General features: G+C 37.1%; 1 long non-coding RNA gene across 2 annotated transcripts; it reads left to right on the forward strand.

Moving 5' to 3' along the window:
* The first annotated feature begins 10,595 nt into the window (after nucleotides 1-10,595).
* Nucleotides 10,596-24,891, forward strand: LOC141582552 (uncharacterized). Of its 2 annotated transcripts, none has more exons than XR_012515424.1 (3): nucleotides 10,596-10,771; nucleotides 18,469-18,601; nucleotides 24,750-24,891. It is a non-coding gene; the product is annotated as an uncharacterized LOC141582552 (long non-coding RNA). The 2 variants fall into 2 exon arrangements; XR_012515423.1 differs by lacking the exon at nucleotides 24,750-24,891 and adding an exon at nucleotides 23,455-23,529.
* The last annotated feature ends 287 nt before the right edge of the window (nucleotides 24,892-25,178 follow it).

Genomic DNA, 25,178 nt, shown 5'->3' on the forward strand with positions numbered 1-25,178 from the left:
TTTGAAAATAAAGCAGCTTAGGGGTGTTTTTGTATTATTTTCTGAGATACAGTTCAGTGTTACATTTGTATTTTTGAAAATAACACAGCTTGTGGGTTTATTTGTATTATTTTCCAAGATACAGCAAAGGTTTGTATTTGTATTTTTGAAAACAACGCAGCTTGGGGGTAGATTTGTATTATTTTCGGAGATACAGCTAAGGGTTGTACTTGTATTTTTGAAAATAACACAGCTTTGGGGTGTAATTGTATTATTTTCCGAGATACAGCTAAGGGTTTTAGTTGTATTTTTAAAATAACACAGCTTGGGGGTATATTTGTATTATTTTCCGAGATACAGCTAAGGGTTGTATTTGTATTTTTGAAAATAACACAGCTTAGGAGTGTATTGTTATTATTTTCCGAGATACAGCTCAGGGTTGTATTTGTATTTTTGAAAATAATACAGCTTGGGGGTGTATTTGTATCATTTTCCGAGATATAGCTCAGGGTTTTATTTGTATTTTTGAAAATAACACAGCTTGTGAGTGTATTTGTATTATTTTCCAAGATACAGCTATGGGTTGTATTTGTATTTTTGAAAATAACACAGCTCGTGGGTGTATTTGTATGATTTTCTGAGATACAGCTCAGGGCTGTGTTTGTATTTTTGAAAATAACGCAGCTTGGTGGTGTATTTGTATTATTTTCCGAGATACAACTAAGGGTTGTATTTGTATTTTTGAAAATAACGCAGCTTGGGGGTGTATTTGTCTTATTTTCCGAGATACAGATAAGGGTTGTATGTGTATTTTTGAAAATAACGCAGCTTGGGTGTATATTTGTATTATTTTCCCAGATTCAGCTAAGGTTTCTATTTGTATTTTTGAAAATAACAGAGCTTGGGGGTGTATTTGTATTATTTTCCGACATACAGCTCAGGTTTGTGTATGTATTTTTTGAAAATAACGCAGCTTGGGGGTGTATTTGTACTATACTCCGAGATAAAGCTAAGGGTTTTGTTTGAATTTGGGAAATAACACAGCTAGTGGGTGTATTTGTATTGTTTTCCGAGATACAGCTCAGGGTTGTATTTGTATTTTTGAAAATAACACAGCTTGGGGGTGTATTTGTATTATTTTCCGAGATACAGCTAAGGTTTGTATTTGGATTTTTGAAAATAACACAGCTTGGGGGTGTATTTGTATTATTTTCCGAGATACTGCTAAGGGTTGTATTTGTATTTTTGAAAATAACACAGCATGTGGTTGTATTTATATTATTTTCCAAGATACAGCTAAGGTTTGTATTAGTATTTTTGAAAATAATACAGCTTGGGGGTGTATTTGTATTATTTTCCCAGATACAGCTAAGGTTTGTATTTGTATTTATGAAAATAACACAGCTTTGGGGTGTATATATATTATTTTCTCAGATACAGCTTTGGTTTTTATTTGTATTTTTGAAAATAACACAGCTTGTGGGTGTATTTGTATTATTTTCCGAGATACAGGTATGGTTTGTATTTGTATTTTAGAAAATAACACACCTTGAGGGTGTATTTGTATTATATTCCGAGATATAGCTAAGGGTTGTATTTATATTTTTTAAAAAAACACAGCTTGGTGGTGTATTTGTATTATTTTCCGAGATACAGCTAAGGTTTGTATTTGTATCTTTAAAAATAACACAGCTTGGGGGTGTATTTGTATTATATTCCGAGATATAGCTAGAGTTGTATTTGTATTTTGTAAAAAAACACAGCTTGGGGGTGTATTTGTATTATTTTCCGAGATACAGCTAAGGTTTGTATTTGTATTTTTGAAAATAACACAGCTTGGGGGTGCATTTGTATTATTTTCTCAGATACAGCTAAGGTTTGTTTTTGTATTTTGGAAAATAACACATCTTGGTGGTGTTTTTGTATTATTTTCGAAGATACAGCTCAGGGTTGTATTTGTATTTTTGAAAATGACACAGCTTAGGGGTGTATTTGTATTTTTTTCCGAGATATAGCTAAGGTTTGTATTTGTATTTTTGAAAATAACACAGCATGGGTGTGTATTTATATTATTTTCCGAGATACAACTAACGTTTGTGTTTGTATTTTTGAAAATAACACAGCTTGGAGGTGTATTTGTATTATTTTCCTAGATACAGCTAAGGGTTGTATTTCTATCTTTGAAAATAACACAGCATGGGTGTGTATTTGCAGTATTTTCCGAGATATAGCTAAGGGTTGTATTTGTATTTTTGAAAATAACAGAACTTGGGGGTGTGTTTGTATTATTTTCCGAGATACAGCAAAGGGTTGTATTTGTACTTTAGAAAATAACACATCTTGGGTGTGTTTTTGTATTATTTTCCGAGATACAGCTTAGGGTTGTATTTGTATTTTTTGAAAATAACACAGCTTGGGGGTGTATTGTATTATTTTCCGAGATACAGCTATGTGTTGTACTTGTATTTTTGAAAATAACACAGCTTGGTGTGTATTTGTGTCATTTTCCGAGATACAGCTCAGGGTTGTATTTGTATTTTTGAAAAAAAAACAGCTTGGGGGTGTATTTGTATTATTTTCTGAGATACAGCTAAGGGTTGTATTTGTATTTTTGAAAATAACAGAGCTTGAGGGTGTGTTTGTATTATTTTCCGAGATACAGCTAAGGGTTGTATTTGTACTTTAGAAAATAACACAGCTTGGGGATGTATTTGTATTATTTTCCGCTATACAGCTAATGGTTGTATTTGTATTTTTGAAAATTACACAGCTTGGTGGTGTATTTGTATTATTTTCCGAGAAACAGCTATGGGTTGTATTTGTATTTTTGAAAATAACACAGCTTGGGGGTATATTTGTATTATTTTCCGGGATACAGCTCAGGGTTGTATTTGTATTTTTGAAAATAACACAGCTTGTGAGTGTGTTTGTATTATTTTCCAAGATACAGCTATGGGTTGTATTTGTATTTTTGAAAATAAAACAGCCTGCGGGTGTATTTGTATTATTTTCTGAGATACAGCTCAGGGATGTATTTGTATTTTTGAAAATAACGCAGTTTTGGGGTGTATTTGTATTATTTTCCGAGATACAACTAAGGGTTGTATTTGTATTTTTGAAAATAACGCAGCTTGGGGGTGTATTTGTATTATTTTCCAAGATACAGCTAAGGTTTGTATTTGTATTTTGAAAATAACGCAGCTTGGTGGTATATTTGTATTATTTTCCCAGATACAGCTAAGGTTTGTATTTGTATTTTGGAAAATAACACAGCTTGGGGGTGTTTTTGTATTATTTTCCGAGATACAGCTCCGGGTATATTTGTATTTTTGAAAATAACACAGCTTGGGGGTGTATTTGTATTATTTTTCGAGATACAGCTAAGGGTTGTATTTCTAGTTTTGAAAATAATACAGCTTGGGGGTGTATTTGTATTACATTCCGAGATACAGCTAAGGGTTGTATATGTATTTTGTAAAAAAACACAGCTTGGGGATGTATTTGAATTATTTTCTGACATACAGCTAAGGGTTGTATTTGTATTTTTGAAAATAACGCAGCTTTGGGGTGTATTTGTATTATTTTCCGAGATACAGCTAAGTGTTGTATTTGTATTTTTGAAAATAACACAGCTTGGGGGTGTATTTGTATTATTTTCCGAGATACAGCTCAGGGTTGTATTTGTGTTTTTAAAAATATCACAGCTTGGTTGGGTATTTGAATTATTTTTGGAGATACAGCTCAGGGTTGTATTTTTTTTTTTGAAAATAACAAGCTTGTCGGTTTATTTGTATTATTTTCCCAGATACGGCTTAGGTTTTTATTTGAATTTTTGAAAATAACACAGCTAGCGGCTGTATTTGTATTATTTTCTGAGATACAGCTAAGTGTTGTATTTGTATTTTTGAAAATAACATAGCTTGGGTGTGTATTTGTATTAATTTCCAAGATACAGCTAAGATTTTTATTTCTATCTTTGAAAATAACGCAGCTTGGGTGTGGATTTGTTTTATTTTCCGAGATACAGCTAAGGGTTGTATTTGTATTTTTGAAAATAACAGAGCTTGGGGGTGTGTTTTTATTATTTTCAGAGATACAGCTAAGGGTTGTATTTGTATTTTAGATAATAACTCACTTTGGGTGTGTTTGTGTATTATTTTCCGAAATACAGCTCAGGGTTGTATTTGTATTTTTGAAAATAACACAGCTTGCACTTGTATTTGTATTATTTTCCGGGATACAGCTAAGGGTTGTATTTGTATTTTTGAAAATAAAGCAGCTTAGGGGTGTTTTTGTATTATTTTCCGAGATACAGGTCTGTGTTATATTTGTATTTTTGAAAATAACACAGCTTGTTGGTGTATTTGTATTATTTTCCAAGATACAGCAAAGGTTTGTATTTGTATTTTTGAAAACAACGCAGCTTGGGAGTAGATTTGTATTATTTTCGGAGATACAGCTAAGGGTTGTACTTGTATTTTTGATAATAACACAGCTTTGGTGTGTAATTGTATTATTTTCTGAGATACAGCTAAGGGTTGTAGTTGTATTTTTGAAATAACACAGCTTGGGGGTGTATTTGTATTATTTTCCGAGATACAGCTAAGGGTTGTATTTGTATTTTTGAAAATAACACAGCTTAGGGGTGTATTGGTATTATTTTCCGAGATACAGCTTAGGGTTGTATTTGTATTTTTGAAAATAATACAGCTTGGGGGTGTATTTGTATCGTTTTCTGAGATATAGCTCAGGGTTTTATTTGTATTTTTGAAAATAACACAGCTTGTGAGTGTATTTGTATTATTTTCCAAGATACAGCTTTGGGTTGTATTTGTTTTTTTGAAAATAACACAGCTTGTCGGTGTATTTGTATTATTTTCTGTGATACAGCTCAGGGTTGTGTTTGTATTTTTGAAAATAACGCAGCTTGGGGGTGTATTTGTATTATTTTCCGAGATACAGCTAAGGGTTGTATTTGTATTTTTGAAAATAACGCAGCTTGGGGGTGTATTTGTCTTATTTTCCGAGATACAGATAAGGGTTGTATGTGTATTTTTGAAAATAACGCAGCTTGGGTGTATATTTGTATTATTTTCCCAGATTCAGCTAAGGTTTGTATTTGTATTTTTGAAAATAACAGAGCTTGGGGGTGTATTTGTATTATTTTCCGACATACAGCTAAGGTTTGTGTATGTATTTTTTGAAAATAACGCAGCTTGGGGGTGTATTTGTACTATACTCCGAGATAAAGCTAAGGGTTGTGTTTGAATTTGGGAAATAACACAGCTTGGGGTTGTATTTGTATTGTTTTCCGAGATATATCTCAGGGTTGTATTTGTATTTTTGAAAATAACACAGCTTGGGGGTGTATTTGTATTATTTTCCGAGATACAGCTAAGGTTTGTATTTGTATTTTGGAAAATAACACATCTTGGGGGTGTATTTGTATTATTTTCCCAGATACAGCTAAGGTTTGTATTTGTGTTTTTGAAAATAACACAGCTTGTGGGTGTATATTTATTATTTTCGGAGATATAGCTAAGGTTTTTTATTTGGATTTTTGAAAATAACACAGCTTGGGGGTGTATTTGTATTATTTTCTGAGATACTGCTAAGGGTTGTATTTGTATTTTTGAAAATAACACAGCATGGGGTTGTATTTATATTATTTTCCAAGATACAGCTAAGGTTTGTATTAGTATTTTTGAAAATAACACAGCTTGTGGGTGTATTTGTATTATTTTCCCAGATACAGCTAAGGTTTGTATTTGTATTTATGAAAATAACACAGCTTGGGTGGGTATATATATATTATTTTCTCAGATACAGCTATGATTTTTATTTGTATTTTTGATAATAACACAGCTTGGGGGTGTATTTGTATTATTTTCCGAGATACAGGTAAGGTTTGTATTTGTATTTTAGAAAATAACACACCTTGAGGGTGTATTTGTATTATATTCCGAAATATAGATAAGGGTTGTATTTGTATTTTTTAAAAAAACACAGCTTGGTGGTGTATTTGTATTATTTTCCGAGATACAGCTAATGTTTGTATTTGTATCTTTAAAAATAACACAGCTTGGGGGTGTATTTGTATTATATTCCCAGATATAGCTAGAGTTGTATTTGTATTTTGTAAAAAAACACAGCTTGGGTGTGTATTTGTATTATTTTCTGAGATACAGCTATGGTTTGTATTTGTAATTTTGAAAATAACACAGCTTGGGGGTTTATTTGTATTATTTTCTCAGATACAGCTAAGGTTTGTTTTTGTATTTTGGAAAATAACACATCTTGGTGGTGTTTTTGTATTATTTTCCGAGATACAGCTCAGGGTTGTATTTGTATTTTTGAAAATGACACAGCTTGTGAGTGTATTTGTATTATTTTCCGAGATATAGCTAAGATTTGTATTTGTATTTTTGAAAATAACACAGCATGGGGGTGTATTTATATTATTTTCCGAGATACAACTAAGGTTTTTATTTGTATTTTTGAAAATAACACAGCTTGGGGGTGTATTTGTATTATTTTCCGAGATACAGCTAAGTGTTGTATTTCTATCTTTGAAAATAACACAGCATGGGGGTGTATTTGTATTATTTTCCGAGATGTAGCTAAAGGTTTTATTTGTATTTTTGAAAATAACAGAGCTTGGGGGTGTGTTTGTATTATTTTCCGAGATACAGCTAAGGGTTTTATTTGTGCTTTAGAAAATAACACAGCTTGGGTGTGTTTTTGTATTATTTACCGAGATACAGCTTAGGTTTGTATTTGTATTTTTGAAAATAACACAGCTTGGGGGTGTATTATATTATTTTCCGAGATACAGCTATGTGTTGTATTTGTATTTTTGAAAATAACACAGCTTGGGGGTGTATTTGTATCATTTTCTGAGATACAGCTCAGGGTTGTATTTGTATTTTTGAAAAAAAAGCAGCTTGGGGGTGTATTTCTATTATTTTCCGAGATACAGCTAAGGGTTGTATTTGTATTTTTGAAAATAACAGAGCTTGAGTGTGTGTTTGTATTATTTTCCGAGATACAGCTAAGGGTTGTATTTGTACTTTAGAAAATAACACAGCTTGGGGATATTTTTGTATTATTTTCCGCTATACAGCGAATGGTTGTATTTGTATTTTTGAAAATAACACAGCTTGGTGGTGTATTTGTATCATTTTCCGAGATACAGCTCAGGGTTTTATTTGAATTTTTGAAAATAACACAGCTTGTGAGTGTATTTGTATTATTTTCCAAGATACAGCTATGGGTTGTATTTGTATTTTTGAAAATTAAACAGCCTGCGGGTGTATTTGTATTATTTTCTGAGAAACAGCTCAGGGTTGTATTTGTATTTTTGAAAATATCGCAGCTTTGGGGTGTATTTGTATTATTTTCCGAGATACAACTAAGGGTTGTATTTGTATTTTTGAAAATAACGCAGCTTGGGGGTGTATTTGTATTATTTTCCAAGATACAGCTAATGTTTGTATTTGTATTTTTGAAAATAACGCAGCTTGGTTGTATATTTGTATTATTTTCCCAGATACAGCTATGGTTTGTATTTGTATTTTGGAAAATAACACAGCTTGGGGGTGTTTTTGTATTATTTTCCGAGATACAGCTCCGGGTTGTATTTGTATTTTGAAAATATCACAGCTTGTGGGTGTATTTGTATTATTTTTTGAGATACAGCTAAGGGTTGTATTTCTAGTTTTGAAAATAATACAGCTTGGGGGTGTATTTGTATTACATTCCGAGATACAGCTAAGGGTTGTATTTGTATTTTGTAAAAAAACACAGCTTGGGGATGTATTTGAATTGTTTTCCGAGATACAGCTATGGGTTGTATTTGTATTTTTGAAAATAACGCAGCTTGGGGTTGTATTTGTATTATTTTCCAAGATACAGCTAAGTGTTGTATTTGTATTTTTGAAAATAACACAGCATGGGGGTGTATTTATATTATTTTCCGAGATACAGCTAAGGTTCTTATTTGTATTTTTAAAAATAACGCAGCTTGTTGGTGTATTTGTATTTTTTTCCGAGATACAGCTAAGGGTTGTATTTCTAGTTTTGAAAATAAGACAGCTTTGGGGTGTATTTGTATTATTTTCCGAGATACAGCTAAGGGTTGTATTTGTATTTTGTAAAATAACACAGCTTGGAGGTGTATTTGTATTATTTTCCGAGATACAGCTAAGGGTTGTATTTGTATTTTTGAAAATAACGCAGCTTGCGGGTGTATTTGTATTATTTTCCGAGATACAGCTAAGGATTTTATTTGTATTTTGGAAAATAACACCGCTTGGGGGTGTATTTGTATTATTTTCTGAGATACAGCTATGGGTTGTATTTGTATTTTTGAAAATAACACAGCTTGGGGGTGTATTTGTATCATTTTCCGAGATATAGCTCAGGGTTTTATTTGTATTTTTGAAAATAACACAGCTTGGGGGTGTATTTTTATTATTTTCCGAGATACAGCTAAGTGTTGTATTTGTATTTTTGAAAATAACGCAGCATGGGGGTGTTTTTTTATTATTTTCCGAGATACAGATAAGGGTTGTATTTGTATTTTTGAAAATAACGCAGCTCGGGCGTATATTTGTATTATTTTCCCAGATACTGCTAATGTTTGTATTTGTATTTTTGAAAATAACAGAGCTTGGGGATGTATTTGTATTATTTTCCAAGATACAGCTAAGTTTTGTGTATGTATTTTGGAAAATAATGCAGCTTTGGGGTGTATTTTTACTATTTTCGGAGATACAGCTAAGGGTTTTGTTTGAATTTGGGGAATAACACAGCTTGGGGGTGTATTTGTATTGTTTTCCGAGATACAGCTCAGGGTTGGTATAACTTATTTTCCTTGGAGCATTAAATACTGCATTGGTATTGTATTACAGAAATAAAACACAGATCCCTTTTTATCACCTTCATTGCTAGTGATATTGACAACTAAATTTATATGCCTCCCATTGTCTGGGTTTCCAGTAATTCTTAGCAATCCTCTAAAGGTAAATTGCTTTTTCTCACGAGACACAGTGACATCTAAAGTCGCATTTATTGTCCTGCCTCTTTTGTTTCTCTAGTTTCATCAATTACTTCAAAGCATCTTTGGGGGGATAACTTTGAGTAACCCTTTAAACTTTTCAGTATTAGAAAGCATCATCATGAAACATTGAATAATTGTGGTCACAAATTCCCTTTACAGTCTTTCTTTGAATATTTTTTTCCAGTGGCAAATATTTGCTTTTGTTGTATTGTAGCTAAAAGGAATGCTGGGAAACAAAACAAAGACAGGCATTCATTATAATAGGTGATTCAGTCACCATCAATTGCTATTTTATTTTTTTTTAAGTTATACTTTTGAAAACATCCTGCTGTAAATTGAAATAGTGTCCAAAATCTGAAGTCTTTCCTTGGTTCTAAGGTGACCAGATTTCCTAGAAAGTGAACCACACCACAAGAAAATAATATATGATAAATATGTTTACATGGATGTGTTATTTTAACATAAATCTTGTAAAATAGGCATTTCATTGAAATTACATATGTTTGCATAAATTACTTTGCAGCATCATGAATGCCCTTGTTTTGAAAAGTAGGAGTAGTTAGTGTCAATTACTGCTTCTTATTAGTACAAATAAGTAAGGAGATATTTTTTAAAATTACAATTTTTAAATAAAGGTTTTATTTTAAATTAGTTTTAGAATCACACCGAAATTGGGAGGAAAATGCAGATTTCCTGTGTAGACCCGAACTAGTTTCCCCTCGTATAAATATATCAACATGTATGAGATGTGTTGTTAACCATATATATATATATATATATATATATATATATATATATATATATATATATTTGAGATGGAGTCTTTCTTGCTCTGTAACCCAGGTTGGAGTGCAATGACACGATACTGGCTCATTGCACCCTCCACCTCCCATGTTTAAGCGATTCTCCTGCTTCAGCCTCCCAAGCAGCTGGGATTACAGGTGCCCACCAGCCCGCGTGGCTAATTTTTTGTATTTTTAGTAGAGACGGGTTTCGCCATGTTGGCCAGGCTGGTCTGGAACTCTGACCTCAGAATATTTACCCGTCTAAGCCTTCGAAAGATGTGGGGTGACAGGCATGAGCCACCATGTCCTGCCTACTATCAGTATATTTGCTTCGGTTAGGTATCTGTTCAGATATTTACCCAGTTTTAAAATCACGTATGTGTTTTGTCATTATCTTCTCCCATCTCTCTTTTCTTTTTGTTCTCTGCATACAGTTTTGCACAGTAGAATACTTAGTTTTATGAAGTCCGTTATCAATATTTTCATGAATTGGCATTTGATGTTTTGTGTTACAAGTCAACACCAAACTCAACGTCATATAGATTTTCTTTTAGATTTTTTATAGTTTTGCATTTAAAATTACAGTCTCTGGACTATTTTGAGTAGGTTTTTGTTTTTCTTAATTTGTGTATATATTCATTTGATTCTACATGGCTTCCAAAGTCTTCCATCACCGTCTTTGGGAAGGAATGGCTACAGTGGGCTTCATTTTGGTTTGAATTTCTAAAATTATTACATTGAGTAAACTCAATATTGAATTTTATAGGTATTTCAGGACAGCCAGGCGGGGGTGCACGTCTGCTGAGAAACTGAGCAAGAGTATCTGTGCTGAGCTCTGGTGCCACCAGAGGGCGCACGAACCCACCCCTGACCAACTTCCCTCTGAGGTGCCCAAAGACTTCCTCGGGGCAGCACGACGGTGGTGTCAACTAAGTCTTGTTCATTGGTGAGTAAAAAGCTTCCTTTCCACGGCCCTGAGTGCAGAGAAGAGAGTCTTTAGAGTACTCAGCAAAGGAAGAAATTCATCTAGAAAAATGAAATCCCCAAATCCCATCATTACGACTACATCCTCATATCATTGTCAATATCCAGACACAGTGGCTGCTAAGATATGTTCTCACAGTGGCCTCTAATATAATAATCACACCGTGCCCTAACATTACTATGATATCCATACTGTACCCTAACACCAACATAATATCCACACCAATATAATATTCTAACGCTAATCTGACATCCACACTGTTGCTTCTAATGCTAATGTAATACTATCCGTATGGTTCCCTGATGTTAATGTAATATCTGCACTGTTCTCCAACACCAATATAATATGTACACTGTGCCCTAACACTAATATCCACACTGTGCAGTAAAACTAATGTGTCCACACAGCAGCCTCTAATACTACTAAGTATAATAATATCTACTAAGTGGAGTTGGTTGACATTGAGGCTTTTATAAGGGTTCACAGCTTTGGATGAAGAGTAGCCTCTATAGTGGATTTTGGTGACGTCTCTGCTTTTCTGGCATAGTATTGATATGGTTGTTTTAAAAAGTAATTTACTTTTTAATAATGTCATACTTCTAGGAAACTTCCAGTAGCAGTGCAAAATATAACCTGTTTCTTTTCTTAGAGTCCCCACCAGTTATTGCTGTGCCAGATTTGCAACATCCCACAAAATACTCCGGTATATTTTATCCAAAGTGTGGAAACTCTCTTAGGTTACCACCGCATAACCCCTAGATCAAGAAATCAGCATGGTTCCTACATGATAATTCAGTTCACAAACTCATTTAACTTTTACCTCTTGCCCCGCTTGGGAGTAAAATATGTTTTTTCATTCTGATCCAATTTTCCTGACACTGTTTCCAAGACTTTCCTGCATATTTATGATCTTGACACATTTAAAGAGCATACAAGTTTTTGTTTGAACACCTGTTTTCAGGTCTTTGGGGCATATAGCTAGCAATGGAATCACTGAGTCATACGGTAAATCTACTTGCAACCATTTGAAGAAACTTCAAATTAGTTCCCAGGGCTCATCCCTCACTTCTATCACATTCACAGAGAAGGCTTCCCTGATTATCTTATCCGCCACCAACACCGCACCCCTGCTCATGCTAGTGTGCATTACACCCACATCTGATTTTGCTTTCCTTTCATTTTCTTTCTTCTTTCCTTTCGTTTCCTTTCTCCTTTCCTTTCCTTTCCTTTCTCTGGTGTTTTATTTTATAAGAACACCCTATTTTATAAGGACACTAATCTCATCAGGCCAGGGCCCAACCCTATGACTTCATTTAACTTGACTGACTTCCTTAGAGACCCCATCTCTAAATACAGACACACTGTGGGGTTAGGACTTGGACATATGAATTTGTGGGAGATACCAACATTCTATCTGTAGCACATGAAAACTTTTCAGAAATGTTAAATCTTGGGATTTACCATGAAACTACTGTGTCAGAAACCCTAGGATTTGGTCTCAAATATCTCTTTCAATCAGGCTTTTCGGTGTGTCTGAGTTTGAGACCCAATAAGAGTCAATACAGGAAGTGGATGGAGGGGAGATGAAAGAAGTAGATTGTCAGCAGAACGTGGAGAACTTTGAGGCTCAAGAATGCAAAGGCTGCTCTTAGTCAGTGGGACACCTAGAAGGAGAGGAGCTAAATCATTTCTTTTGCCATCTGTTTGTGGAAGGAAGGGGAGGAAATAAAAGAAGGAAAAAAGGACGGAATTAAGAGAAAGGGAAGAAAGGAGAAAGAGAGGGAGGGAATAAGAAAGGGACAGAAGAAGGCCTTTTGGAAAACAGTTTCCCATTTCCGGTGTTTACATTCTAAATACAGTAATGGAGAAATGGATAAATATGATATATATTATGAAAATCTATAGCTCATTCCAGGGTCAAGCCGGCAAAGGAGAAAGGGGAATCAGGGTAACTTGTAGATCTGTGCAACCTCCCACTGACAAAAATGTGGACGCTCAGATAGGAAGCTGATGTGAGGCACACATTCAGTTTTATTTATTTGTGCTGATGTTAACAGGAGGACATCTAAGTGACTGTGTTTACTAAGATAGAGATATAGCTAAGAGAGCAGTCAGTTCTGAAACTACCTTCAGAAGGTGATTACTGAATCTTGTGGATTCTCTGCAAGTTTGAGGAAGGGCACACAGTGAGAGAGGATAAATAAGGTCACAGAGAAAGCGACTGTTTCAAGGAAAGCAAAGACCCAGAATGAGGGTGAAGATGAGGGCAGGGTAAATCGCAACGACATTTAACTTTTTTGCCAGTTAGCACCTCAAAAGGCATCCCGGTCTGAGCTCTGCAGAAGGGACGTGTTTGCAACTCATTGTGAGTCCTCTGGGTGAATCACTGACTGTGCCTATGAACAGGACCAACTGGCCAAAACTGTGAATTGTGATGACCACCACTGTTGTTAGGCTGAACCCTTGTTAAACAGGATAGTGGTTTTCAGTACCAGCTAAAAGAATTTTAAAATGTTGACCATTTATATTATTTAAGTAATGTGCTACCATTTATAGTCATTTATATGACATTAATATACCATTTATATCACATATGCCATTAAGTAAAATAAAGTCAACATTTATATTACTGAAGCAATGTGCTACAGAAACCCTAAAAGGGTTTCTGTAACATTAAATTGATGGCTCTCTAGTGCAGTCCAGAATCACCTGTAGGGCGTGTTGGGCCACAGATTGCTGGTTTCCACTCAGAGTTTCTTATCCAGTAGGTCTGGGTGGGGTCTGAGAATCTGCATTTCTAATAAGTTCTCAGACACAACTGATGCTGCTGGTTCGGGAACCACAATATGAGAACTATGGTTAAGCCTCACGCCACAGCATTCCTATAGCAAGAGCCACCTGTGCTAATTCAGGGTAACTTGTTGGCTGCAAACTGTAACCATAGGCAACTTCTTTAGCAATATAAACCTCTAGATAAAAGAAACACTCGACAGTCATAGTAGAAACATATATGGTGAATGAAATATCTTTTTTCCAAATGGGAACATGTGTCTTACAGCCTCAAAAGAAAATTTTCACCTAGACTGCACTAAAGTAACAAGATAAATCTGAAACTAAAACTTAAAATGGCCTTTATGAACAGAAACACTTTGACACCTCAGGTAAAGGGCTACATATTTCCCTCTCTATTTTCATATCTTAGCTTTAAGATGAAATGACATTGTCATTTTACTTATAATAGGAGAACCTACGAATAGGAGAACTTAAATAACATTGTCATTTGACTTAAAACAGGACAACCTAGAAACTTGATTCCCGCTTATTAGTGCAAACCAAAGGGGTTACTTCCAAATATTTTCAGTTTAGTTTTTGTTCATGTGTAATATAAATGATTTAAAAGCCAGGTTTCGGGGAAAGCTGCCATAAATGTGTTTAATAGTTGCTGCCTCAGCATCCATTTTCAGACCTGACCTAAGTTGTCTGAAGCCCAGTCTCACTGTATCCCCTCCGATCTGGGTAACCCTCCCCCTCCCTGAGTGGTCGTGATGCGGCCCATCCCGCTGAGTCAGAACCCACCCATCACACAGCTGCTGGTCATGATAAAACCTAATGGTCGACACCAGAGCCCTGTAAATAAGCCCAGCTCCACGTGTTCTCTTAAATCAGCAAAGCCACACCCTCACGGGAAAGCCCGAGAAGAAAGCTTCAGGCCCTCCCTCTGCTCTCTGGTTCCTCACGGCCTTCAGACTGCCCCTCGGGCTCCAGACGCTCCCCGACCTTCTCCAGGATGTGTAAGTTAGAGATTTCTTCTGTTCCTGTGTTTTGGTGTTGCCTCCTCCTTGTGCCTTACCTGACTGACACCCCAGAGCCTGCCTTTCCTCCTGGCCAGGGCTCTCCTGAAGATGGGCCGGCTTCTGGCCTCCTTTAAAGAGAGACCTCGACCAAATTAGAGAGAAACCTAAATAAATAAATCACAACAGAAAGCTTGGTTTTTTACTTAAAATCCATATTTATAACATGAAATGTGTTTATGCTAGATTTAGAACACATTAGGCCTATTCTAGCTCTAAATTGCACTGCTATCTTGTAGTATGCAGTTATTTCTCATTTTATTTTCCACTTGAAGTCATTGTATTTCCTCAGTTTATAAACACCTTGAATTCTTGAGCTGAAAAGACAGGGTAACTTGATAGGGCATCTCCCTTAGGAACCATAACCCCCAATGCAGAACAAATTAAATGTGCAAAACTGTGAGCACCATGTCCTATGTTATTAAAGATAGAATATAATGCTGAAAGGCAAGAAAGTCTTTATGAAGAAGTTTAAAGGAGTAGAAGAATGGACAGATGAACTGGAAATGGAAAGATCAGTTTTCCTTTCCTTTAGGAGTAAGCCCCTTTGGAAACTAGCTGGTAAATGTCACAGTCCCTTTAGATGGCAAGGTTAGTGAATACTAAGAAAACACTAGGGTACACGCAAAGCACACCTGTAATATTTCATCTGGTCTCTCAGTGACCCTAGAAGAAACAAGAGATGTTTTCAGATGAGGAGATTGGGCTTCAGGGTGAAATTAGGAGACTGGTAAGACTCACAGAGAGAGTCAGTGGTAGAACGGAGTTCAGATCCACATTCTTCCAACTGCAAGCACAGGGCATTTTCCACTAATCAGTGCACTAACCCAAGAAATCTAATTTTTCCAAACATTTAAAATGATGCTATGGCCATCTGAGTAAAACCACTTTTGGCCTCTACTTCTGATTCCTCATTACCAGCCTACCATTGTTTATCTGATATGGGCAGCAGAATTAAGATGTAATGAAGTCTAACAGAACCCCTCATTACCTGTGTAGATACAGTAGTAACAGAGATGGTGATATCGTTTGAATGTTTGGGCCCTTCAAGTCTCATGTTGAAATGTGATCCCCAGTGTTGGAGGTAGGGCCTGCTGGGAGGGAGGTGTTGGCTCATCGGGCAGATCCTTCCTGAATGGCTTGGTGCCCTCCTCACAGTAATGGCTGAATTCCTGCTCTCTTCACTCACTGAGATCTGGTTGTTAAAGTGTGATACTGCCCCCGTCTCTCTCTTGCTTCCTCTCTCACTATGTTAGATGCCAGCTCCCCTTTGCCTTCTGCCATGGTTGTAAGCTCCCTGAGGTCTCACAAGAAGCAGATGCTGGTGCCATGCTTCTTGGACAGTCTGCACAACCATGAGTCTAATCACCCTCATTTCCCTATAAATTACCCAGCCTCAGGTATCCCTTTATTACAGCAATGCAAATTGGACTAATACAGATGAAGAGATAAAGTATTAATTTAGAAGATGTTTATATACATATATATATAAATATATATATATATACATATACATATGCGTATATATGTATATATGTATATATGTTTAACATTCTCACTGAGACTGGGAGGTGTTAGAGACACATAATTGAAAACGAAATCTCCCCCCAACCAAGAAAACTTCTCCACGAAGGTAGAAGAGAAAGAAATACTATTATTACACTTTAATTTCCGGGGTACATGTGCAGAACGTGCATTTTGTTACATAGGTATCCACACGTCTTGGTGCTTTGCTGCATCTGATCCTCCCATCAACTACACTAGGTATTTCTCGTGTTATCCCTTCCCAATCCCCCTACCCCTGCCTGTTCCTCCCCACCCCTCCCCCACCACCCACAAGCCCCAGTGTGTGATGTTCCCCTCCCTGTGTCCATGTGGTCTCATTGTTCACCATCCACTTATATTTTAGAAAAAAATATTATGTTTTAAGTTCTGCAATACATATGGAGATCATGTAGCCTTGTTCAATAGGTATACACATGCCATGGTGGTTGTTACTTCATCCATTGCCCCGTCATCTACATTAGGTATTTCTCCTAATGCTATCCCTCCCCAATTCGCCCACACCCTGCTATTCCTCCCCTAGCACCTCAGCCCCTGGGCCCCAGTGTGTGATGTTCCCCTACCTGTTTCTGTGTGTTCTCATTATTCAGCACCCACTTATGAGTGAGAACATGCAATATTGGGTTTTCTGTTCTTGTGTCAGTTTGCTGAGAATGATGGTTTTCAGCTTCATCCATGTTCCAGCAAAGGACATGAAGTTATTTTTTATGGCTGCACAGTATTCCATGGTGTATGTGTGACATATTTTCCTTGTCCAGTCTATCTATGATGGGCATTTGGGTTAGTTCAAAGTCCTTGCTATGGTAAACAGTGCCACAATAAACATACGTGTACACGTGTCTTTATAATTGAAAGTGTTATAATCCTTTGGGTACATATCTAATAATGGGATTCCTGGGTCCAACAATATTTCTATTTCTAGATCCTGAAGGAATCACCACACTGTCTTCCACAATGGTTGAACAATTTACACTCTCAACAGCAGTGTAAAAGCATTCCTGTTTCTCCACATTGTCTCCAACATCTGTTGTCTCCAGATTTTTTAATGATTGCCATTCTAATTGGCATGAGATGGTACCTCAAAGTGGTTTTGATATGCATTTCTCTAGTTATCAGTGATGATGAGCTTTTTTTTTTTTTCATGTTTGTTGGCTGCATGAATGTCTTCTTTTGAAAAGTGTCTCTTCATCTCTGTCACAAAATTTTTTGCACATTCTTTTGGTTGCCAGTTCACTCTAATGCTAATTTATTTTGCTGTGCAGAAGTTCTTAAGTTTAGATCTCATTTGTCTGTTTTGGCTTCTGTTGCCATTGCTTTTGCTGTTTTAGTCATGAAGTCCTTGCCTATGCTTATGTCCAGAATGGTACTGCCTAGGTTTTTTATGGTGTTAGGTCTTATGTTTAAATCTTGAATCCATCCGGAGTTGATTTTTATATAAGGTGCAAGGAAGGGATCCAGTTTCAGCTTTCTGCATGTGGCTAGCCAGTTTTCCAACACCATTTGTTACCTAGGGTATCCTTTCCCCATGGCTTGTTTTTGTCAGGTTTGTCAAAGATCAGACAGTTGTAGCTGTGTGGTGTTACTTTCGAGGCCTCTGTTCTGTCCCGTTGGTCTACATTGGTACCAGTACCACGGTGTTTTTATTACTGTGGCCTTGTAGTACAGTTTGAAGTCAGGTAGTATGATGTCTCCATAATTGTGTGCTTAGGATTGTCTTGGCTATGTAGGTTCTCTTTTGGTTCCGTATAAAGCTGAAGGTGTTTATTTTCCAATTCTGTGAAGAAAGTCATTGGTAGCTTATGGGGATAGCATTGAATATGTAAATTATTTTGGGCAGTATGGTCATTTTCACAATATCGATTCCTCCTGACCATGAGTATGAAATGTTTTTATATCTGTTTCTGTCCTCTCTTATTTTCTTAAGCAGTGGTTTGTCCTTCTTTTTGAAGAGGTCCTTCACATGTTTTGTTAGTTGTATTTCTAGGTATTTTATTCTCTTTGTAGCAACTGTGAATGGGAGGTCACTCATGATTTGGCTCTCTGTGTGTCTGTTGCTGATGTACAGGAATGCTCATAATTTTTGCACATTGTTTTTGTATCCTGAGACTTTGCTGAAGTTGCTTATCAACTTAAGGAGATTTGGGCTGAGACAATGGGGTCTTTTAAATATACAATCATGTCATCTGCAAATAGAGACAATTTGACTTCCTCTTTTTCTAATTGAATAACCTTTATTTCTTTTAGCATGAAACCAAAGTGAGATGCACTTCTCAGGAAATCAGCTCAGCAGTTGCAAAGACAGAAAAAAAAAATAAAAAACAACTCTCACCTTTTTATATAAAAAGCAGATACAACCTTTAACATACAAATTCTCAAGGTAAGCAATAACTTGTCCTCAAGGGGACTTTACAGTCCCATTTGTCACACACCTTTCATTTTAAACGTTCTTAGCAATTGGGGTAACCGTCTCTGTTAGACAATTGGCTTTTCCAAAGAAAAAATAAACTTCTTATGTCTTTATAAAAGGAGGTTGTCTTGCAACTTGGAGTAAGATACCTGCGGAACTTACCCTCCCAGCCTCCTACTGAACCTGAGAAATGGAGGTGTTATCTTCCTTGATAATTTTCAAAGTGATGATTCCCAGGCTTTCAGAACAGCATCTTTGGGTCTTAAAACTAATGAGACTAAGTTATCTTTTAAGAATATTTACATACATTTCAATATGAGAAAGATGTACAAGCTTTCTAAAATAAACGCCCTAAGCAAAAGGTGCTTCTTTTCTTATTTTTAACATGGAGAATATATGAGTCAGTTAGTAATTATAGGCTTCTAACAAAATACTACAGATTGGGTAAGTTAAACAACAGATATTTATTTCCTCACTGTTCTTGAGGCCGAAAGTCTAAGACGAAGGTGCCAGTGGGGTTGGCTTTTGGTGAGACTGCTCTTCCTATCTTGGAGACAGTTACCTTTTCACTCCCTCCCATGTGGCCTTTTCCCCATGCACAGGGAGAGAGATCTCTTGTGTCTCTTTCTCCTCTTAGAAGAACACCAGTCTTATTATACTGAAGCCCAATCCTTGTCATCTCATCTAACCTTAATTAACTCTTTAAAGGCCCTCTCTTCCAATAAAGTCACACTGGAGGGTAGGACTTCCACATGCAAATTTAGTGTGGGGCACAATTCAGTCCTTTACATAGAGTCGAGCTTCTTATTTTTAGTTGGCCTTTGTCCTTATGGGAATAACAAGCCAGGCTGAGTCCTTCTCATCATGGGGCATGTATTGGAAGAAGAGATGATGAAAAGCAAGTACATTTATCACTTGCAAGTAATAATCAAGGAAAGAAACAGTGATGAGTGAAGGCCCTTGGCTCAAGGATGAGAAGATACCTGTGAGCTCCTGGTTAGCCAGGTAGTAAATCAAGCATTCCTGATGATTTGGAAAGAATGGAGCTAGAAAAACCAATTCAGGAAAGCAGAATCGTCTAGATAGTCAGTGATATAACTAAGTCGTATATACTATTTAGGCCATCGATCAATAATTTATCAACATTCCACTTACATATTAGCTCATTTGTTTATGCACTCAACATTTAATCACCCCTAGATTCATTGTACACATCAGTATGGCTGAAAACTACCCAGATAATTTTTTCCTTCCTGCAATCACTTACTACCACTGTAGATTTTATGAAACTATTAATCAGGTTTGAACTTAGATTTCAATTTCAAGCTGTTGTCATGTTGATTTTACACAAAGAATTATGAGGTGACATGTCAGAATTCTCTTCCTACCAGTACAGTTCACAAAACCCATGAAACATTTATATGGCTTGAAGCATCATATGTGCTCAGTTTATGGTGAGAAAAGTTATCTGCATTTCTTCCCAGTTTTAAAAAAACAACCATCAACTAATTGAAAAAGCATAACTCACTCAAAATAACGGAAAGATGGTCTAAATAAATTTACAAGATTATGTAGTCTGATAACATCCACAGATAGATAGTAAACTTACATCGAAGGAGTTTGGGATGAGTCTTCACTCATGAAGTACTGAGTTTCAGAACTCAGTACTTCCCTATTCTCAACGTATGGCCATTCTGTTGGTAGGGTGGATTTTCATCACTGGAAGCAGATGTTACACTGCTCCTCCCCTCAGGCAATCTGGCTTAGAGGAAGGCAAGTGAAGGCCAGATGAGACTGAGCCTGCACCCAGCTCCCCATGCCCATCCAACCCTCTGATTCTCTACCCTGCACATCTTGAAGTCAAGTTAGGTATGTTTTAATGACTGTGTCATAGTTTAAAGAGATGAAAGCGATGATGATTAATTGTGCATTTGTTAAACCAAGTTTCAGACATGATTAACGTGGGCCCTGGACACCAAGCATGGGTGAATTATTTTAGTCTCAGGAAGACAGGTTTTGTAATGTATTTTGTATTAGGCAGAATGAGAAAGTAGAGAGATTGGAGAGTCCTAGATAAGCTGATAGAGAATGGGTAGGACCCCACTGGCACCTTCTCACCCTTCTCCTGACCAGCAGACTGCTGGTTAATCACGGCTTTGTTCTCGCCTAGCTTCCTAAGTGGTTCATCAGTGGCAGTGAGGCACAATGCATTATCTGCTGAAACACAAAGAAAATGCTGATGCATTTCACATTTATTTCCTCAAGTCAATTGAACTTTCCCCTAAAATACGGTCACATTATTAATTACTTTAAATCTTGTCTTTGCCACATATTATGTGTAACATTGAGTAAGCAATTTAACTTTTCTACGTCTCATTCCCTCATCTGTAAAATGAGGTTGACAATAGTGTCCCCTGAGGGTGGTTGGTGAGAATATTAAATAAATCAATATATGTAAACCTCTTAGAACCATGCCTAGTGCATAACAAATACTTCATAGAAAGATTCTTTGTTATTTTATTTTATTTTCCACAAGTTATTGGGGTGTGCAGGTGGTATTTGGTTACATGAGTAAATTCTTTAGTAATGTGTGAGATCCTAGTGCACCCATCGCCTGAGCAGTATACACGGCATTGTATTTGTTGCTTTTGTCCCTTGTGCCTCCCCACCTCCACCAAGTCATCGAAGTCCACTGTGTCATTCGTAAGCCTTTGTGTACTCATAGCTTAGTTCCCGCATATCAGTGAGAACATACAATATTTGGTTTTCCATTCTCGAGTCGCTTCACTTAGAATAAGTCACCAATCTCATCTAGGTTATGGCAAATGCTGCTAATTTATTCCTTTTTTGGCTGAGTAGTATTCCATCATGTATATGTATGCCAGTTTCTTTATCCACTCATTTATTGATGGGTATTTGGGTTGGTCCCATGATTTTGCAGTCGTGAATTTTGTTGCTATAAACATGCATGTGCAAGTATCTTTTCTCAAATAATGACTTTTTTTCTGAGTAGATATCCAGTAGTGGTATTGCTTGATCAAATGGTAATTCTACTTTTAGTTCTTTAAGGAACTCCACCCTGTTTTCCGTAGTGGCCGTACTAGTTTATATTTCTTCTAGCAGTGTAGAAGTGTTCCCTAATTGCCACAACCATGCCAACATCTACTGTTGTTGTTGTTGTTGTCGTTGTTTTTATATTCTTTGATTATGACCATTCTTGCAGGAGTAAGGTGGTATTGCATTGTTGTTTTGATTTACATTTCCCACATCATTAGTGATGTTGAGCATTTATTAAATTATTTGCTAGCCATTTGTATGTCTTCTTTGGAGAATTGTCTATTCATGTCTTAGCCCACTTTTGGATGGGGTTGATTGAATTTTTCTTACTGATTTGTTTGAGTTTGTTGTGGATTCTGGATATGAGTCCTTTGTCAGAAGTATATATTGTGAACATTTTCTCTCACTCTGTGAGTTAACTGTTTATTCTGCTGACTGTTATTTTTGCCATGCAAAAGCTCTTTAGTTATCTCTCAGCTATTTATCTTTGTTTATGTTGCAATTGCTTTTGGGTTTTTAGTCATAAAATCTTTGCCTAAGCCAATGCCTAAAAGGGTTCTTCCAGTGTTATCTTCTAGAATTTTTATAGTTTCAGGTTTTAGGTTTAAGTCTTTAATCTGTCCTGAGTTCATTTTTGTATAAGGTGAGAGATAAGGATTCAGCTTTATTCTCCTACATGTGGCTGGCCAGTTATCTCAGCACCATTTGTTGAAAAGGGTGTCCTTTCTCCACTTGATGTTTTTGCTTGCTTTACTGAAGATCAGTTGGCTGTAAGTATTTGGTTTTATTTCTGGATTTTCTATTCTGTTCCCATTGATCTACGTGCCTGTTTTTATACCAGTACCATGCTGTTTTGGTGACCATGGCCTTACAGTTTGAAATCAGGAAGTGTGATGCCTCCAGATTTGTTCCTTTTACTTAGTCGTGCTTTGGCTATGTTGGCTCTTGTTTGTTTCCATATGAATTTTAGAACTGCTTTTCTTGAACTCCCGACCTCAGGTGATCCACCTGCCTTGGCCTCCAAAATGCTCGGATTACAGGCATGAGCCACCACGCCCGGCCTTAGAACTATTTTTCTAACTCTGTGAAGAATGATGGTAAAATTTTGATGGGAATTGCATCGTGTTTATACATTGCATGTATTTGTACATTGCAGTATGCTCATTTTTACATTATTGATTCTACCCATCCAGGGCCATGTGATGTGTTTTCATTTCTTTGTGTCATCTATGTTTTCTTTCATCCGTGTTATGTAGTTTTCCTACTAGAGGTCTGTCCACCCTTTGTTAGATATATTCCTAAGTATTTTTTTTTTTCTGTAACACTTAAAGCGGGGACCGTTTTAGCTGTGTGTTTTGAAAAAGTTGTGTGCTCTTCAAAGAGAAAGCTACTTTTGCTGTGACTTTGGGTTCGAGGGGAAATGGGAGTCCTCTTCAGTCAGCAGGGACGACACCTGAGTCCTTTGCAGTCCTCTTGTCTGCCTCTGAGGGTGAAATGAGAGTGGTCCCTGGCATCATGAGCCATGTCTGAAAGAATTATTCACATTTCGTATGAGAATAGACGGGTGAAATAGCGAAAGGTGTGTCTTCCTTTGGAGCATGGACGGGTTCAAAGCCCACCTCATACCAATAAGTATTTTGCTGAACACGAGCAGTTGTGTGTGCGGCCTGTGTTTGGGTGTTTTTTGTGTCACTCTGTGTGTGTGTGTGTGTTTGTCTGTGTTTCTGTCTCCATTCCTGAGCAGCAAATCATTTTTCCTCTTTTAGCATGTTACTCAGAACCGTGGATGTAGCCCAGCACTCCAGAAAACACAATCCATGTATGTTTGAAGGAATTTTTCTTGATGATGAGTGAGAGGGTGGTGACTGAAATCAGTTCATTTCCCATTGACCACTGAGGCCACATCTCTCAGGTGAGAAACAAAGTGAGAATTTGAACCAGGCACATTCTCCCTAGAGACAATGGGCCCAAGACAGGTCCGATGGAATCTAATGTCTTTTCATGTTGACATCAATCCCGTCAAGCTCTCGTTAAGCCATTGAAGTGTCACATTGGGCCTGGGGGAGGCAGTGCACCCTGTGGAATTACACGTCTTAAGATTTGGATTTGATTTCCAGCCCTCTGCCAGTCAGTCTGCCAGGCACTTTCAAGTGACAAGACTTAGGCGAGTCCCTTTCTGTCTCTGTTTCCCAATTCCTTCACAGGGATTTATGTGGGCCTTGAGGCCCACTGGGAAGAGATCCCTCTTCCAGCTCAGTGCCGGCTTTCTTGATTTGACTTGTCAATCTGGACTTGAATACACCTTTGGTTTTGGATCGACTCTATTACCTCTCCTAGAAATTGACACACAAAACTGACCGTTGATTGACAAAATGAGAAGCAGTTTTCCAGAATTCAAATAGAACTTAATACTTTCTTACTCAAAGAATGCTCAACTCAAGGGGACACAGATCACTCGTTTTGACTTCATGACATATGGCAGGTAGAGACAACTTTTTCAAAACACACAGCTAAAACTGTCCGTGCTTTGAATGCTAGACAAGTTTTTCAGAATACACAGCTAAAACGGTCCCCCTTTAAGTGCTTTAGTACTTAAATCAGGGACTGTTTTAGCTGCGTATTTTGAAAAAGTTGTGTGCTCTTCAAAGAGAAAGCTACTTTTGCTGTGACTTTGGGTTCGAGGGGAAATGGGAGTCCTCTTCAGTCAGCAGGGACGACACCTGAGTCCTTTGCAGTCCTCTTGTCTGCCTCTGAGGGTGAAATGAGAGTGGTCCCTGGCATCATGAGCCATGTATGAAAGAATTATTCACATTTCCTACAAGAATAGTCGGGTGAAATAGTGAAAGGTGTGTCTTCCTTTGGAGCATGGACAGGTTCAAAGCCCACCTCATACCACTAAGCATTTTGCTGAACACGAGCAGTAGTTTGTGCGGCCTGTGTTTGGGGTTTTTTTGTGTCACTGTGTGTGTGTGTGTGTGTGTGTGTGTGTGTGTGTGTGTGTGTGTTTGTGTCTGTGTTTCTGTCTCCATTCCTGAGCAGCAAATCTTTTTTCCTCTTTTAGCATGTTACTCAGAACCGTGGATGAAGCCCAGCACTCCTGAAAATACAATCCATGTATGGTTGAAGGAATTTTTCTTGATGATGAGTGAGAGGGTGGTGACTGAAACCAGCTCATTTCCCATTGACCACTGAGGCCACATCTCTCAGGTGAGAAACAAAGTGAGAATTTGAACCAGGCACATTCTCCTTAGAGACAATGGGCCAAAGACACGTCGATGGAATCTAATGTCTTTTCATGCTGACATCAATCCCGTCAAGCTCTCGTTAAGCCATTGAAGTGTCACTTTGGGCCTGGGAGAGGCGGCGCACCCTGTGAAATTACATGTCCGAAGATTTGGATTTGATTTCCAGCCCTCTGCCAGTCAGTATGCCAGGCACCTTCAAGTGACAAGCCTTAGGCCAGTCCCTTTCTGTCTCTGTTTCCCGATTC

The sequence above is a fragment of the Saimiri boliviensis genome, chromosome 21 (genome assembly GCF_048565385.1).
Source record: "Saimiri boliviensis isolate mSaiBol1 chromosome 21, mSaiBol1.pri, whole genome shotgun sequence".
Taxonomy (NCBI): Eukaryota; Metazoa; Chordata; class Mammalia; order Primates; family Cebidae; genus Saimiri; species Saimiri boliviensis.